This window comes from Puntigrus tetrazona, unplaced genomic scaffold (assembly GCF_018831695.1).
Source record: "Puntigrus tetrazona isolate hp1 unplaced genomic scaffold, ASM1883169v1 S000000151, whole genome shotgun sequence".
Classification (NCBI taxonomy): Eukaryota; Metazoa; Chordata; class Actinopteri; order Cypriniformes; family Cyprinidae; genus Puntigrus; species Puntigrus tetrazona.
The window spans coordinates 598,410-615,000 of NW_025047827.1; the positions used below are offsets into that span (position 1 = coordinate 598,410).

At 39.0% G+C, this 16,591-nt stretch overlaps 1 protein-coding gene across 1 annotated transcript in view; it reads left to right on the plus strand.

Moving 5' to 3' along the window:
- The first annotated feature begins 205 nt into the window (after positions 1-205).
- lrfn1 (leucine rich repeat and fibronectin type III domain containing 1) overlaps positions 206-16,591 on the plus strand; it is a 132,301-nt gene continuing 115,915 nt past the window's right edge. Inside the window, 1 exon segment of the mRNA XM_043230473.1 lies at positions 206-1,187. The gene's annotated coding sequence lies outside the window, so the exon portion shown is untranslated.

Here is a 16,591-nt window from a genome sequence, read left to right on the forward strand (position 1 = left end):
AGAAATGCTCAGTAGGTTTTCTGTTGACAAGACGTATAGGTTAATATCTATAAGAACTGGTTTGCAAACACAATCCTGAAAGACAGAGGTGTGACAACTGAAATAAAACGAGTTACGGTCTTTAGAAAGAGGTTGGTGTGTTTGTGCCGATAACGTCGTAAGGATCACGTGTTTAAAGCAGAAAGGCGGTTATGTTTGGCGGGTGAAGTTGTAGGTTATGTCGGCGGTGAAATTCCGCTGTTGGCGCGCGCGCAAATCTATGTCTCGCGCTCTCGCGCGCTACAGACAGAGCAGTGTTGTCTCGAGCTCGCCGTGAGCGGACTATTACCGAGGCTCCTGACGGCGGAGGGAGGGACGCGCGGTCCGGATGCTCCTTCGCGGGGAGCAAAGCAACACATCGGCGACTGCGACGCGGTGCCAAATGTTTCCAGTTCGCTCTCTGCGTCCGTTTCCCGCAGGATGCCGTTTGGTAAAAAATGCGCATATGAAATAAACGTGGGTGGGATCCCTTCTGCGTTGGCCACCGGATCTACTGCCGTTGAAACGCGGGTCTGCGTTGGGAGAAACGCTGGAAAATTGATCTGTATGCCGGCCAAAGTGGACGGGAGGTTTCCGCGCCGGCGTGAATAGACGCTTTGTCCTTTTTGCGTCTGTTTCCACGTCTTCTTGAGAGGATTCTAATCGTTTTTTCCCTCCTCAGATGGTCTCGTTTTCGTGTTTGTCCACCGCGCACGACGATATCCGATACTGTTTTTACCTCGCAGTGCCATGTTTTCTTGAGGCGAAAAGTCTGACTGGACCACCTTCAGAAGTAAACCGTCAACATTTCTGGATTCCTCCACCGTTTTTTCCCGTTCTAACGGTGTTTTGGGAAGCTATCGTTCACGTTTCGGATTAAATACACGCTAAACGGAAAGTCTGTTTGGGAATTTCAAAAGATCGTTTGAATCGAGTCAGCCGTTTGGAATGAAGAACCGTTAAGAAGCCGTTAAAATATTTCGCGGCACATTTGGATTCGAATTCCTGGTCTTTATTCGTTTTATACGTATCCTGCAACACATTCATCCGAGTGAGCGTATTGTTTCGAGACTCTGGACCCAGAGGAGGTGGTTTTGACATCTATCTGAAGATCCCGGACATTTCTGTGCTGCTCTGAACTTGAGGCGTTTGGATGCTCCAGGACGGAGGTAACGCGGTTATTTCTATCCCTTTTAAGGATTTCAAACGCTAATAAAACACTAATTTGGCGTTTTGTATTCGGTTTGCATACTGCGATCAGCTGGGGCTCAAACGCCAGTTTGGTGTTTAATAAATCAGACGTTAGAGGTCAAATAATGAGCTGTTTGTTTGACTGCGATGCGATACCTTGACATAATTATGCAATCTTCAAGACGGATTCGGATTCGGTTTTTCAATGCGCGTCGCAATACTCGGCCACATTAACGATTTTGATGAAAATAACTTATGGGATTTGGCATCGCCGCTGTCGCCGGTCAGAAAATGTTGATTGATCTCCCTCCAGAAGTGCCAGACCTTTTGAGATCCCTCAACTTCCCCGTTGCCGTTTCTCCCGCGTTTACACGCCAGCGTTTGGAAATGGGACGCCATGGGTTATGTAAAGGTTTGCCCGAGAGCCCAAGTTGCGCTTTTGAACGCTTACTTCGACGGGGGTTGTCGGGTTTACGGGTGGCGCGGGGCGCAATCAAATCACAGCGAGGCTAATTCGGGAGACGAGGGGAACGCCGCGGGTCCGGTACCGCAGTCCGGATCGAGTCCCGGAGCTCACGGTGCTGTTGTTGGGGTGTGTCTGTCTGCGGCTGGGAACGCGAATGGAGCAGCGGCCGCTGGGGGCCACTGGCACATAACTCACTCGCACACATCCACAGCCTACACGAACTACACCTAAAGAACGAGCACGATTAGTATTCCGTCACAGCGTTTGGGCGCCTGAAACGTGTGAATGTCAATGCGTTAGATTAAAAGGAAAAATAATCACGAGTTCGCACTCTCGAGCGCAAGCGTTCCAAATGGGTGTTTTCGTAGGAGAACCATTTTGGTTCCGCAAAGAACCTTTCAGCGAGCGGTTCCGACTGAGTTGTGTCTCTTTAAAGGCGACGGGACTCGTTTTTGGTTCCAATTAAGTTTTTCGGAGAACCGTTTTAGCAATGCGAAGGTCCTTCTCCGTTCTAAAGAGCCTTTTGTGCAATGAAGTGTTCCTGTCAATGCTTCAGAGAGCCAAATGCCACAGTAAGTCTTCAATACTGCTTCCATAAGTTTACGCTCTCGAGCGCGATAGTTAAAAATGGCTGTTTTCGTAGTGCTTCAACAGAAGAATCATTTCGGATCTGCAGGGGGCCTGTCAGTGAGCAGTTCTTCAAATAACAATTAGGGTTTTTTTTAATCTGGAGAGCTTCTTTCCACTATACAGTACATTTTTGAGTGTTTCGTGGATGTTAAAGGTTCCTGATGGAGCCATACATAGCAATAAAGATTTTTTTTTTTTAATTTAAGAGTGATATTGCATTTACTATTTCAGTTAACGGTTATTAAAAGAACCATTTTTAATCATCTGAAGGTCCTTCTCCATTGTAAGGTGGAAATGTGCGTGAATGTCAGTGCGTTAGATAACAAAATGGCCAGTCATGTTATTAGTACTGCTTCCATAAGTTGGCACGATCAGGCACAATCAGTTCTTTTCTTTTTCCTGTAGGGATTCAATAGAAGAAGCATCTCAAAAGAACCATTTTTTATCTCAGTCTGAATAACCCATACGGTACCTTTCGATGTTTCGGAGATGTTAAAGGTTCTTCATGGAGCCACAAAATGCCAGTGATGAATTTTTGGTTCCTTTCAGTTCTTAAATGAATATTTTTTTTAATAATCTGAAGGTCCTTCTCCATTATAAAGAGGTTTTTTTTGTGCAGTGGAAATATTCCATGGGGTACTTCAAGGGACTGTAAACACCAATAAAAGCACTAGAGTATACCATGCTATTTTTATTTCTTTATTGGACTGAAATTAATTTTTGATGCAATACCCGTGTTTCTTTGCTCAACTCGACGTCTGCGATCTATTAAAGGGCGCCCAATAGAGTGACTTTTCATTTCAATGGAGTGAATTCGTATAGAGCCCAACAGGTACTACAAGTAAAAACCCAATTTATTTTCTCCACAGATACTGTAAATTGATTTTTGAACCGGCCGTGAGGTCTGAGCATGTTTCTGTAGATGTCACAAGTTAGAGTCGTTTCAAACGGTTTAATAGCCAAACTTTAGATGACTAACTGCACTACTAGTACAAACAACGACCAAAACAATGTTACCAAGTCTTCATTTACTCTTAAACTATGGCATGATTTTGAATATTTCGCATTAAATCTGAAGTAATTTTTACATTTTCCAATAAGGTTCCAGTAGCTAGCATTTTGATGCATTAACTAAGGGTACAGTGTTTATTAATCTTCAACTATAGTAAAATATAAAAAATACAACAGTTTTTTTGTTAGTTCATACAAGCAGAGATCAATTAAATAATATAATAAATAGATACAAATTTTTATTTTGTTAACGTTATCACCAAATGATGAAATTTAAATAATCTAAGAACAATTGTTAATTATATAATTGCTAATTGTTTATTAGTGCTGTCAAATGATTAATTATGATTAACTATAAAGTTTTAGTTTGCATAATATATGTGTATGTTCTGTGTATATTTATTATGTGTATATAAATACACACAAATACAGTAAATATTTATTTATATTTTTTATTAGATTTTTTTTTACATGTATTTAGATATCTATATTTATAGTTATATAATTTATATTATAAATAAATATATTTATTTGATAAAAAAACACGGGTTGCCTGGAACGCAGCATCACTGAGTATTTAACCATTTGATTTGAGTAAAAACTAGCATCATATCACATACACAGAACTATTTTTACTATTTTTCAGTAGAATATACATAGCCCACTAATACTAATGCTAGCCTGCTAAAATGAAACAAACATTATTTTTTATGAGAAATAATCACACAACATTTTTCATGTTTTAATTTTTCATAGTAAATTGCCAAAAATAAAGCTTAATTTAATAATTCAAAAATAAATGAATACATTTTTATGCTTTCATTTGATTGCAAGGGAAAAAAAATTTGGATTACGATTACTTTAAGACATAATTGAATAAATTAAAGTTGTTTTATGCATTCAAATAATTAGATGTGCTAAAACGCAGAATTCAGTAACAATAAAAAAATATATATATGGTGAGAAAAATTTAAACATTTTATAGGGCGGTTAATGTAATTTTTGTTAAACTTAAATTGATGTGCAAATGTATGTGGTATGATTTTAATTAAGACATGCTTTTAGATTAATAAAATAGTATTTAACTATCAAAAAGGAGTTGAGAAAAACATAATACATAATAAATATACAAAGCACACACAAATATACTTTTATTTTGTATGCAAGTAGTCACTATTAATTGTTTGACAGCACTAGTTTTTATGCTTCTAATCAACATTTTTCTGATATTCTTCGTCTGATTATATCATTCACAGTGCATTATGGGATGCCTGTTCATTAAATCATGAAAGTACACACTCTAGCTTTAGTTTTTCTCAATCTTCGTGTAATTGTGCTTCAAATCAAACATTGTATTAATGTTGTGATTCATCTCATAGCCAGTTGGTTCAAGGCTTAGATCTCGTTATTTAATATTTTTCAAAATTCCCGTGGAGATAATGAATGCGAAGAACGCTTTAGTAACCAAGGCCGCTGGAAAAAGTCAGGGCTTATCGATAAACCAATTAAAATATCCCATTTCCCAAATAACAGGCTTTGTCCACAACTAAAAAATTAGATTAAGCAGTACATGCATTTTCTGTTTATGATGTTGTTTTCATCGTGCATATATGTACCTTTTAGGGTTAAAGAATATGTTTTCCAGTAATTGGCTTTATATGAAAAACAATGCAAGTTTACAGTGTGGATTCCTTTATATTGTGAACGCTTGCATCGGTCAATCGGGCAGCAGTCGCTCAGGTCTCATCAGTCAGTCGTTCTTCCCACCACTTTGCAGTTTGTCTTTACAAATAACACGCCTGACTCAGTATTACTCACCCGGCAGCAGCACACGTCCGCTCTCTGATGACTCTTTCCTGTAACCCAGCATGAGGAATGATGTGTGAGGGCTCTATTATTGTAATACTATAATTACCATGTAAACAGAAGCCTGATGAAATGTGCCATTTGTTCAGCCGCCGCCGAGCAGCGATCACGTGACCCGGCACCCGATTGTGATTGGTTGCCAGTCCAGAACCCAAACATACGGATTCGGTGGTTCTACAGCTGCACGAATCCGCGGTCCTCTGCAATGCAACGCGCTCGTACGTAATTAGCGACAGCTGGATTATTTGAGCGATGCGACTGGTCCCCGTCCGGTTGCCAGATCCTCACGGGACGGGTGACGCTCTGCAGGTAGTAAATGGTTTATGCTGATGATATGGATTATCCCGTTCACAGGCGCGCATATTAGATTTGGTTTTAATGATAAGTAGACCGCTCTGGGCTGGTTTCAGAAAAGGATAATTTTATTCCACTTGAGTTACGCAAACAGCCCCTGGGCTTAATAACGCAGATTGTGTTGCCATCATGTTTAATTCAGACACGGCATGTTTTTTCCATGTCTCCTGGTCTACCGCTCGTCTAACTGTGTGTGTGTGTGGAGTTTAACCGAGCATTAACGTATCATAGAGACTGTCGGTGGCACTAATGGAGTCGCTGGTTGGTTTGCATCATTTCTTTCAGGTTTGGGCCTAATTAAGCCATTCCTGCTTTCGTGTCAGACGCTGGGTAGAGAGGCTGATGTTAGATCGCGTCTTAATGAGCACCTGAATCATTACAGACTGTGTACTGATGATTTGAAGCGAAAAATGTAGCGGGGAACTGAATACATTCGAACTGAGCAGAACTTAATTAAAAAGACTTTTCATTCTGCAGTGAAATGTGTGGAATATTTCAACTTAATATCAAGACGAAGTGCATTTTACAGAAAGAAAAACGAAGCCGGGTGATTGTTTTTGCGACTCTATATGCACAACAATTGGTAAAAGGTAAAAAGGTAATTGCGTCTTTTGTAAAAATGTAAAGTCAGAATGAAATATCAATGCAGAATGGCACAAGTCAGTTTTCTGTTTATAAGTGCTTTTTATTTTTATTCCATGGGTGGAATTTAGAGTTAAAAAGAGAAAAAAGCAATTAGCTCCCAATTTCTCAATTTCTTAACCAAATAGAAATACTGTTATAATGCAGCAATAACATCAAATATTGGTAGAATCCATTTTTCCTCTTAATTTTAGGAAGAAATGTGACTTGTGACATTTTTTGACAGCGTTTGCAAGATTAAAATTATATGTGACGTGATGCATTTCTGTGCAAAACTAAATATTTAACGGGAAATAATCAGAGATTAAACTATTTAATCTGGTGATGGGATTGTGAAAGGTGGGCTATGAACTTTTCCTATTTATCGTGTTTTAGTTTTCCCTGTAGATGCAGCTTCAAGAACATCAGCCAAAAACTAATTAGAAAGGTACAAGGGGATAAATTGTGCAAAATACTAAATTGGGTCAGTTTTTAATATAAGCTTATAAACTGTACAGTTGACCATGCAGCAAATATAGTGTGTGTGTGTGTGTGTGTGTGTATATATAATAGTCTAAATATACAGTATGGGCTAAACATATTCTGACTTTCAAAAGACTAAATGTTTCTGGAGAAAATCTGAGTGGTTTTCCAGTATATTAAAGAGTTGCCAGGGTGTTGCTTTGCAGTTGCTTGGATGCTCTAATGAATGCTTTGCCGTTTCTGGGATGCTTCTAGGTTGCTGTAATGTTGTGGATGGTTACTGAAGTATCTGTGACATTCTGGCCTTTCTGGATTCGGTTTGAGTCGCTCCTTCAGTGTTATTGCCAACCGTCGGTGATGAGATTCATGCTAAACCGCGGGCTTTGTTGAAGAGCGACCTCTGGACGATCATCTGTTCAGGTCTGGTTTGAAGTAGAGGTCATACTTCTGCGATCAGAGTCTCTTTTTGTATTCACGTTGCAGATTTCTGCTGCTGACTGAAGGGGAGGCGTTCATCTTTGTTGGTTATTGGCTGATGAGGTATCAGAGAACGCTCTAAGCTTCTTTGTGTAAGAGCGAAAATCACTTTTAGCGGCGGATAAGAGGGAGATAATATCAGATAAATCCTGCGGCCTGCGTTAGCATGCAGCATTAGCCGTGTAATAGCATATGGAGTGCAGTTTGACAGGGAGGGATCAGATGGCCGCCAGCCGTTTACCGCAGTTCCTTCTTAATCGCGGAGGGTTAACAGTTGTTTCAGACGCATGCAGAGACAGATAGCCGAGGCCTTTTAGATATTCCAAGTGCATGCTTTTAAAATTCCCCTATGGCTGCAACAGAAGTCTGCAATGGCTTGATAACTCGCGTGCTGTCAGTCGCTGTCGCCGATGCCGAGGCAAGCTACATGTTCTGCTTCAGAGCTCCTTCTCGTCAGGAATAATTTAAAAGTTCTGTGGGACACGTCTGAATTTTTCCTGCGGCGATGGCAGGGCACACGTCTAATTAAGATGGAGAAAAAGGCACAAAAATTGACGAGCTGTTTGCAGATGAACGTTTTTGAAAAGGCCGGATTCATCCTCTGATTGCAGAGAATACAGATTGGTGATGCGTCACTCAGTCTGACAGATGTCCTGTGATTGGCTCAGAAGTTGCGGTGGGCGTGTCTCATGTCAAAGAGTAATTTAATATAAAAATATACTTGCTCTAAATTCAATAAAAAATGATTAACTGGTAATGGCCATTTATGGATACTTATTTATGTACGATTATTTAGATTTATATGCATAACCTATATTGTAACTCGCTGTTATTTTAGTGTCATTGATGTTCTATAATAGTTTTTGCTGGTTTTTAAATACATTTTTATCTGTGGATAATTAACCATATGAAATCATTCATCTTATTTAATTACGTTCTCTTTTATTTGAAACTTGCACACAAACCAAAATAAAATAAACAATAAATCTTTTGGTTTGCATCTGTTAAGTTTAAAAACTATAAAGAGGAAATGAATGCACCATTATAGTTTTTATTTTGAATTATATTTTTACTTTTAGTTGTAGTCATTTTGTGTTTTTGTCATTTCATTAGCTTTTTAAATGTCTATTTAGTTAATTTTGCATTAGTTTAAGTACATGGAAATGTTAAATGTTGCCTTATTTTTTTATTATTCTATTTCAGCAAATGTTTATTCAAGTGACAAACACTGGTTCATATGAAAGGGTTTCTCCACCCCAAAATGAACATTTTGTTGTTAATTACTGGGAGTACATGCTGTAAAAGCTTTGTTCATCTTTGCAACACAATATAATATTTTACATAAATTTTTTTACACACACACACACACACACACACACACACACACACACACACACACACACACACATATATATATATATATATATATATATATATATATATATATATATATATATATATATATAAAATCTCTACTAGCTGACATGCATACGGTTAAACAATACATATACTGTCATATCACCCGGCGCTACTTGGATGAGAGGAGCAATGGAGGGAATGGTAGGGAGCTACAGCAGGACAGTAAGGAGATATTGAGATGCTGAATAAATGTGATGGAGTCACGTGCGTCGAGCTGTTGAGCTGTCAGGGCAGGCGGTTTACAGAGAGAGCCAATCTGTCCATGAGCCTCACCAATCCGCAGGGTGTGTCACGCCTGTCAAAGATGCCATTCATGTGGAAATCAGCGTGAAGGGATGAAATACAGCTTCGCCTTGACACACGTCTATTTCCTAAAGCAAAACCTGAAGCCCCGAGGGGTGACAACGAGAGAGAGATTCCCTATGACCACCAACTGGATGCCAGAGCTGGTGCCTGGTTCAGTGGCAGTAATATACTGAGTTTAATGGTAAAACTTTTTGTGAGCAGGTGATTTAGTAATCGGGTCTGTCAAAGGGAAGCATCAGTTGATATGTTCACATTGCCACAATGGACTCTAGTAAACACATACTGAATTAATTGGCCAGCATTAGAAGGTTGATGGGCTTTGGTTGGCATTGGTTCCAGTGGCCGGGATTTGAAGGTTGACCGATATGGGTTATTATATCTAATTAATATTAAAACATTTGAAATTATTTGGAGAGTTTAAAGTCGATTGCGGGTCTCTAGATCGTCATACAGAGAACACACGATCAGGATACACACAGACACACACACACACACTTCACAAGATTTCAACTAGATTCGACTAAGTTTGCAAGTATTTTAAATTTAAATGTTCATTGGTCATTTAAAGATTCGTTTAAATGATCGGACAAACAGAAAACTTTATCGGCATTGACAAGATATTGGTAGTTGCAATGGTTGGAGTTTATTGAAGTTGGTTGGTGTTAGTTGGTACAGCGTGGTTCCAATGACAAATACATGTAAGGTTAATTTGGTTACTGTCAATTGAAGTTGATTGGTTTTAGCTGGGATTGATTGGTGCTGTTTGACGTAGCTTACCAGAGTTTGGTTTCAGTGGCCAACATCGGAAATTTAGAGTTGAATTTATTTTATTAGAGTTGATTGGAGTTGGTCACTGGCTGGTGCTGACTGGCATTGGATCCAGTGGCCAGGATTTAAAGGTTGGGTCGGCTGGAGTTGATTGAAGTTGGTTGGTGTTGTTTAGTGCCTGTTGGAGTTTAGTGTAAATTGAAATTCTAACACGCATTTAATGACTTTAACTGCTGAAAACTATAAAATCTGATTAGCAGATTTGAAGCTGATTGAATTGAATCAAAGCCGCAGCCTAAGCTTCTCCTTCACACTCGCACCAAAGGTTCCTGGTCAGCCAGCCATTTATCAGTAAATGATGGAGAAAGACCCGCCTAATGGGTCATTTATTTATAAATCAAACCGAGATGGGATGGTTGACAAAAATAGAGGTCATTTGCTTCAGGTAAGATGAACGAGTGAAACACTGTCGTGCAAAAAAATGCTGATGCCTGTAAGGTACTGCTCTGCAAGTGTGTGGAAGGTTGTTTTTTATGGAGTGTTTGTATATCCTTTGTGTTTTATAGACCATATATATATATATACACTGGCTGTCAACAGTTTGGAGTAATTGGTGAGCTATTCTGCACTGTTGTATTAATTTGCAATGTAGCCTATTTTTCACTCCAATTGCCAAACTACTTTTCTCAGCTGCCTAAATTCATTGTCTCAGAATCACTGTAGGCTTACTGCAGTAAATTGGGGGAAGGCAAGAAATGTATCTACTTCATTTTTGCACGATGAATATGAATATTCAAATTGATTGACATCTAAGTCAATGGTCTTAGTTTAGTTGGTGGAAATGCGGTAAAAGAGAGCAGACGGGAGACAGGAACCAAGAACAGAGTGAGAAAGGCCATGTAGCTCCATTAGATGATAGAGGACAAACCCCTAATGAAGTAATGAACCAGGGTCATTAGCATCTCACACGGACCGAATAACATCATAAACTCATATCTGCACTGAAACCGAGAGCCGAACCTGCCTGGTAATGAGACCGATGGAAAACATTAAGACCGTCAGGAGTAATGAATAGAAAATGACACTTCTCCAGGCCTGGAGTTTAGTCATTTTCACTGTTATTGTTTTCAGCACGCTGGATTGGGGTCAGTTCAGGTTCAGTCTCAGAAGATGAGACCTCCACCTCTTCAGGCAGAAAACACTCATTTCAATTCATTCCTCAGTCTTTCATTCATTCCTTCAGCCTTTCATCGTCTCATTTCCCCAGCACACGAGAAGCAAATTAGCAGCAGATCCTTGATTTAATTCCCATGAAACCCAAATTATTGCTCAAGAGCACTTGTTTTAAGAAATATTAATTACATTCCTCATTTGCATCAGAAGCTTCTGAACTCGGTAACATCTCTAAATTTAAGTCATTTAGAGATGAAAACGACCGGCGTATCAGTGGCAGATGACATGCATATAAAATGTGACCTACATGCAGACGGCTCTCTCACGGGTCCGTGTTTGGCGAGCGGCGCTGGCTGTGAAAGTCCAGCTCAACCTCCATCTGTCCCTGACACCTCACGGGCTCCACCAGAATCAGTGCGGCTCAAACTGGCACAACTTTACTATCGGAGCGACTGATACTATAGCAGCTCTGAAGGCGCTTTCACACTAGAGCTGCTGTCGGAGCGCTTTCGTACCTGTGAACCACACACACATCTGCTTCCAGTGACAGTCTGGAGTGATATATACTGTAGTTCACAAGATTAATGCCTTTATTCGGCGAGGATGTGTTAAGTTGTGACAGTAAAAGCTTTTAGAATGTAAATAAATGCTGTATATTTTTTAATGATCAGTGAAGAATATGAGCTTGTAAAGTACATTTCTAATTCCAACATTATTTGTTCTTTAGACTTTACTCTTTAAATACAGTAAGTATAATGGCCGACATTTGGTTTTTGACCACTATAAATTGGTAAAATATTATATTTTGCCTAAAGGACCCCCTAAGTGTTGCCTAATTGGGCTACTTTGTCGCTATTTCTGATGAATGTTTTTCTTGTCCATGAATATTTAGCCCACCTATTGCAACTTTTTTTTGAGTGGAAGCCCACCAAAAAATGTGTATTTTCCCACTGGAAAGCAGTGTTTACCAGGAATCCCTCCTGAAAAGCGATTGGGCTAGGTTTGGCCTAGTTTTGAGTAGCAATCGGGTTGGTTTTGCTGAGAAAACCTGGCAACCCTGCTCCCCCTCATCTCTGGGAAATAACCATATGGAGCATTAAGTTTGTTAATAATCAAAATATAAAAGGAAATTGAGATATAGTTAATATTTCTTGAGTTGCACGAAGGCAGTCTTTGGAAATATATTTAGGCGTGTTCTATGCAGATGTTTTGGTAGAGGTAAAAGATACCTTTTTATTTTCAGTATCCAAAGTGGCCTATGTTTAGTTTTTGACCACTAAAAATAGCAAATAATAATAAAAGACTTTGGGGGTAACAACATTTTTTGATGGTAATGATTGGCATATAATGCAACAAAGAATTGCTAATAGATCTGTCAATTTCTGTCTAAAAATACCCATGATGCAGCAGCTTTCTAAAGTGAAAATAACATTTTGACCCCTTTAAGAAAAATAGCGGTTTACTCAATAAATCTTTATTCATGTCATTTAATATTTTGGCTTTCATCACGATGTATTTATATTTTTACTTTCAGAATAATCCAATATTTCAGAATGTAATCGATTTACTGTATTTTTGATCAGATAAACGCAGCCTTAGTGAAATATATACATAGATAAAACAACAACTTGCAATTGGTATGAGCACAATCTGGTCTAAACTGCATAATTTGGTGACATAAAACCTGTCTGTTGTTGTATAAATAATTTCTTCATTTTGTGTCCCTGGTAATTGCCTTTAGCGAGCAGCTTGCCTTCTTCACATCTCCTAGAATTAATCCACAGCAAAAGACGAGTGCTGTTGTGAATGTATTAAGGTTTGGTAGTAAAACCAAATGAGCCTCGTATCAGCAGAAGCTCTGAATTAAATTGACCCGTGCTGGTTTAGCTTCCATATAAAACAAAACAATCCTTGCAGAACCTCTAAATCAAATTCAGCAATCCTGGCTTAACGTTTATATCACAAAAAACAGAACAGTCCTGGCAGAACCTGCATGTCAAATCGAAAAATCCTGGATTAAAAAATGTATATCCGAATGAACCTCTATATCAAAATGACCAATCCTGGCAAAGCTAATTCTGCTTTAATCCGCCTTTCAAGCCAGAGTCGTACTTCAATAATGGGGTTTGGGTCTAATGAACTCTATTGAATGAGATGGAAGGTCAAATGAAATCGCTATAATCACTAAACCACTTTTCGCGACGTTACATGTTAGCATAATTGGTGCGAGATCAAGCATGTAGAAGCGTTTAATGTAATCTGAAAGAAAACCAAATTCATTGATTGTACGACAACAGCGTCTTTGATTCAAGAAAACAATCAATTACTTGTGCCATAGCCGAACGTTTCCCAGCATTCTCATTCATCAGCGTTTGTACCCAGCGTTCCAGCTGCGGCTCGCTAGCTGATTTAGCATTTCCACTCCGCCACGTTCCTCCAGCAATCTGGACGATTTTTCAGCGCTGCTGCCGCGGCACAAAAGAAGTAACCTTTTGTTTTTATTGTTTCCTAACAACTTTTTAAACACATTGTAGATCTTGTAAGGCTAAACTAATCGTTGAGGTGATTATGTTCGCCCACTATCTTCCAGGCGAGGTAGACAATTTATCAGCCTGCGACAAAATCCAAGGTGCTTCTGTTTGATTAATAACTTTTTAATGTTCACTAGTGCTGAGCCATTTAGACGTGGCCTGTAGTACAGAAGCGCCAGCCCTCTCACTCCTGACTAAACACGTCTAGACTCTAATCAATGCTAGTTTTAGACCCGAGAGCACCTGTCAGAAAATTCAATATCAAGGCCCTGGCTAAGTCTACATTTGTAAAATGTCACTCTGTGGACTTGTTTGGGTGGAATTCAGAATATAAGTTCTCCTTTTTTATTTATGAGATTTAACTGGAATTTAAAGGCACAGTTCACCCAGAAATGAAAGTTTGTGGATAATGTGCTCACCCCCAAGTCATCCAAGATGAGGATGAGTTTGTTTCTTCAGCAGATTTGGAGAGCTCACCAATGGATGCTCTGCAGTGCATGGGTGCCGTCAGAATGAGAGTCCAAACAGCACTCCAATCCATCAGTTAACATGTCGTGAAGCCAAAAGCTCCAAACAAATCCATCATTTAGATCAAGCAACGTTTACAAGCCGAAACGGCTCTAAACAAATAGGTGGCTGGATTTTTTGATGTGGTATATCACGTGTAGTCAAAAATGTTTTAATGATGGATTTGTTCCTTACAAACATGCAGGTTGTGGATATTGTTTGGACTCTTATTTTGACGGCATCTATTCACTGCAGGGCATCCATTACTGAGACAGTGATGCGACTGTGAAGAAGAAACTAACTCATCTAAATCTCAGATGGCCTAAAAGAAGCTCATTTACATTTTAGGATAAACTTCTCCCCAGTCTCCTCAGTATGTGGACCAGGGTCTTCGGTAGCCAGCAGGACAGACTGTCTGGATGGTACGGAGGCAGTGATGTTGTCGTGGTGATACGGGAGGTGTTATGTTATTATGCTGTGTTGAGGACGTCATGTTGCTATGGAGAGATGGGATTGTCATGGTGATGTAACAGAAGTAATGCTGTTATGAGAGATGATGGGTTCATGTTGTGCTGTAGTATTGATCTGAGGTCATTGTAATGGATTACAGTCAGATTACAACTCAGAAGTTGACCGTAAACCCTAATGAACTTAAACGGCGTCATTCTCTGAAATGCCTTGAACACGTTTATTTTGGTTACCTGTCACACGTTTTCCCCCTGGAAGCGTCTGAAGAAAGTTAAGAGGATTTTTCTATGAAAAGCAGACAAACGACAACGACTTTTAGACAGTAAAGAGATTACTCAGAGACATTTGCTGACATCTCCTGATACTCAGATTTCCCCCAGAGAAGATCTACTGTAATCTGTCTGAAGAGTTTCAGAGTGCATCTCAGCAATGTCTCAAACTGTGCTCAGATTCACCAAGATACCAAAGTCTTATTTATTTTTAGTCCTATATACTTGCTTTATATTAGTATTATTTCTATACTACTATAACATTAGGTAATATTTCGAATGCACTTTTATTTTATTTGCATTTTAGTTTTATGTGCATTTATTTTTTTAAACGATTAATCAAATTTTATATAAATTGCTATAGTAATTTTAGTTCTTAAACTTATATTTTAGTTTCATGCTAAAGAAACATTTCTATATATATTTTTTTATGTTTTTCATCTTAGATGTTTTTTATTTATATTTTATAAACATTTTAATGTAATTGATTTTTTTTAATTACAGTTAACAACAACAACAAAGCAGATTTGAATAGTTGGCATGCCAGCTATTGTCTCATATCTCCTTTTGTTTCAATTTAAAATTTTAGGAGAAACATTTGATACAAAGATAATAAATCAATGTAACAAATGGGAACTCAAGCTGAAACGGATCTGACTACTGTAATCTGAAATTAAGCAGGATATTCAATGAGAAATGAATGTTGGGGCTTGATTAAATCAATGAATACTTGATTGGACTGTGTATATGACAGGCAGTTGAAAAATATGGTAGCGTGAGATGAAAAGGAAAGTAATTTCAGAGGCGGCGCGAGTTAATATCTTATGATGAAAGCTTATGGACATAAGCCTTTTTTTTCTTTGCAGTGATAAATAGTTGACAGTAGTAGTAGTTGTTTTTATTCCGAGTCTGTCCGTCCTTTCTGCTTCTGGTGGTTTCATATAGAAAGCCACTTTGAGATTTGTACTGTATTTAGTTTGCTCTCACAACGTGCACGATGCGAGGAGATCACCAAAGATTTAGACGTGCCACAGCTTCCATGCCAATCTAATCTGACATAATCATTTCAAAAGCGTCCTAATGTACGCCGCAAACAGCTTAAGCGCTACTTTTTGGAAAGCACAGCTTGAAAGGTTTGGAGAGCATTAGCATAGAGCGGCTCGACTTAAAAGCCAGAAATCCATTTATAGGGCAAATGGCACTGAAAGAGAAAGGACGGAAACAGACAGACACCAAATAATGAAATAAAAACACGGAATGCACACACGGTCCCGCGGGAAGCAGATTAGCTATCAGCGAGGGAAGGAGATGTGCATTTCAGTAGCCGTAAGCTCTTGTTTGCAGGCTGAAAAGTCTCCGTTGAGTGGAGGATCTGACAGCAGACAGCATGTCCGCGATGATGGAGAGCCCCAAACAGCTATTTGTTGGTACGCCTCCGCGGCAGACAGCGTGATTGATGAGGATATGTGTTCGCTGCCATTAGCATGGGGGCTAAATCAGTGGTCTGTGTTGGACCTCTGCCACTCTCGCTGTTCACGCTCCATGTTCATTAGCTTCTGCGAGGCTTTTTTTTATCACCTAAAGACTTTGATTTATTATCTTAGAGTTCGGAACGCTATTGAAACTACCTGAATGTGCCCTTGAGAATCAATAAAGCACGTCTGTCTGTCCACGTCAAGATGAAAATGAGCCTTGCTGTGGTCTGTGCCCTATATGTATTTTTTATAGCTTTCTTGCAACAACCATCACAGCAGACCTTCACGCCGGTCTCACTTGGGTTGCTATAGCTTTTCTAGCTGATCAGAATTATGTTGAACGGAAGATCAGAATTATGAATCCCATAGACTTTCATTGGGGGGTGAAAACTTTTGTACGGCAAGACTTTGAGTGTTTAACTGTGTATAACCATCCAAGCTAAACAACTACCTTAGAATAAAACATGCTAAATCATGCTAGTAACATATTTAAACATGTTAGCAATTTGCTAATCATGCTACCAGTATGCTAGTAATGTTAAAAACATCGTAGCAGCA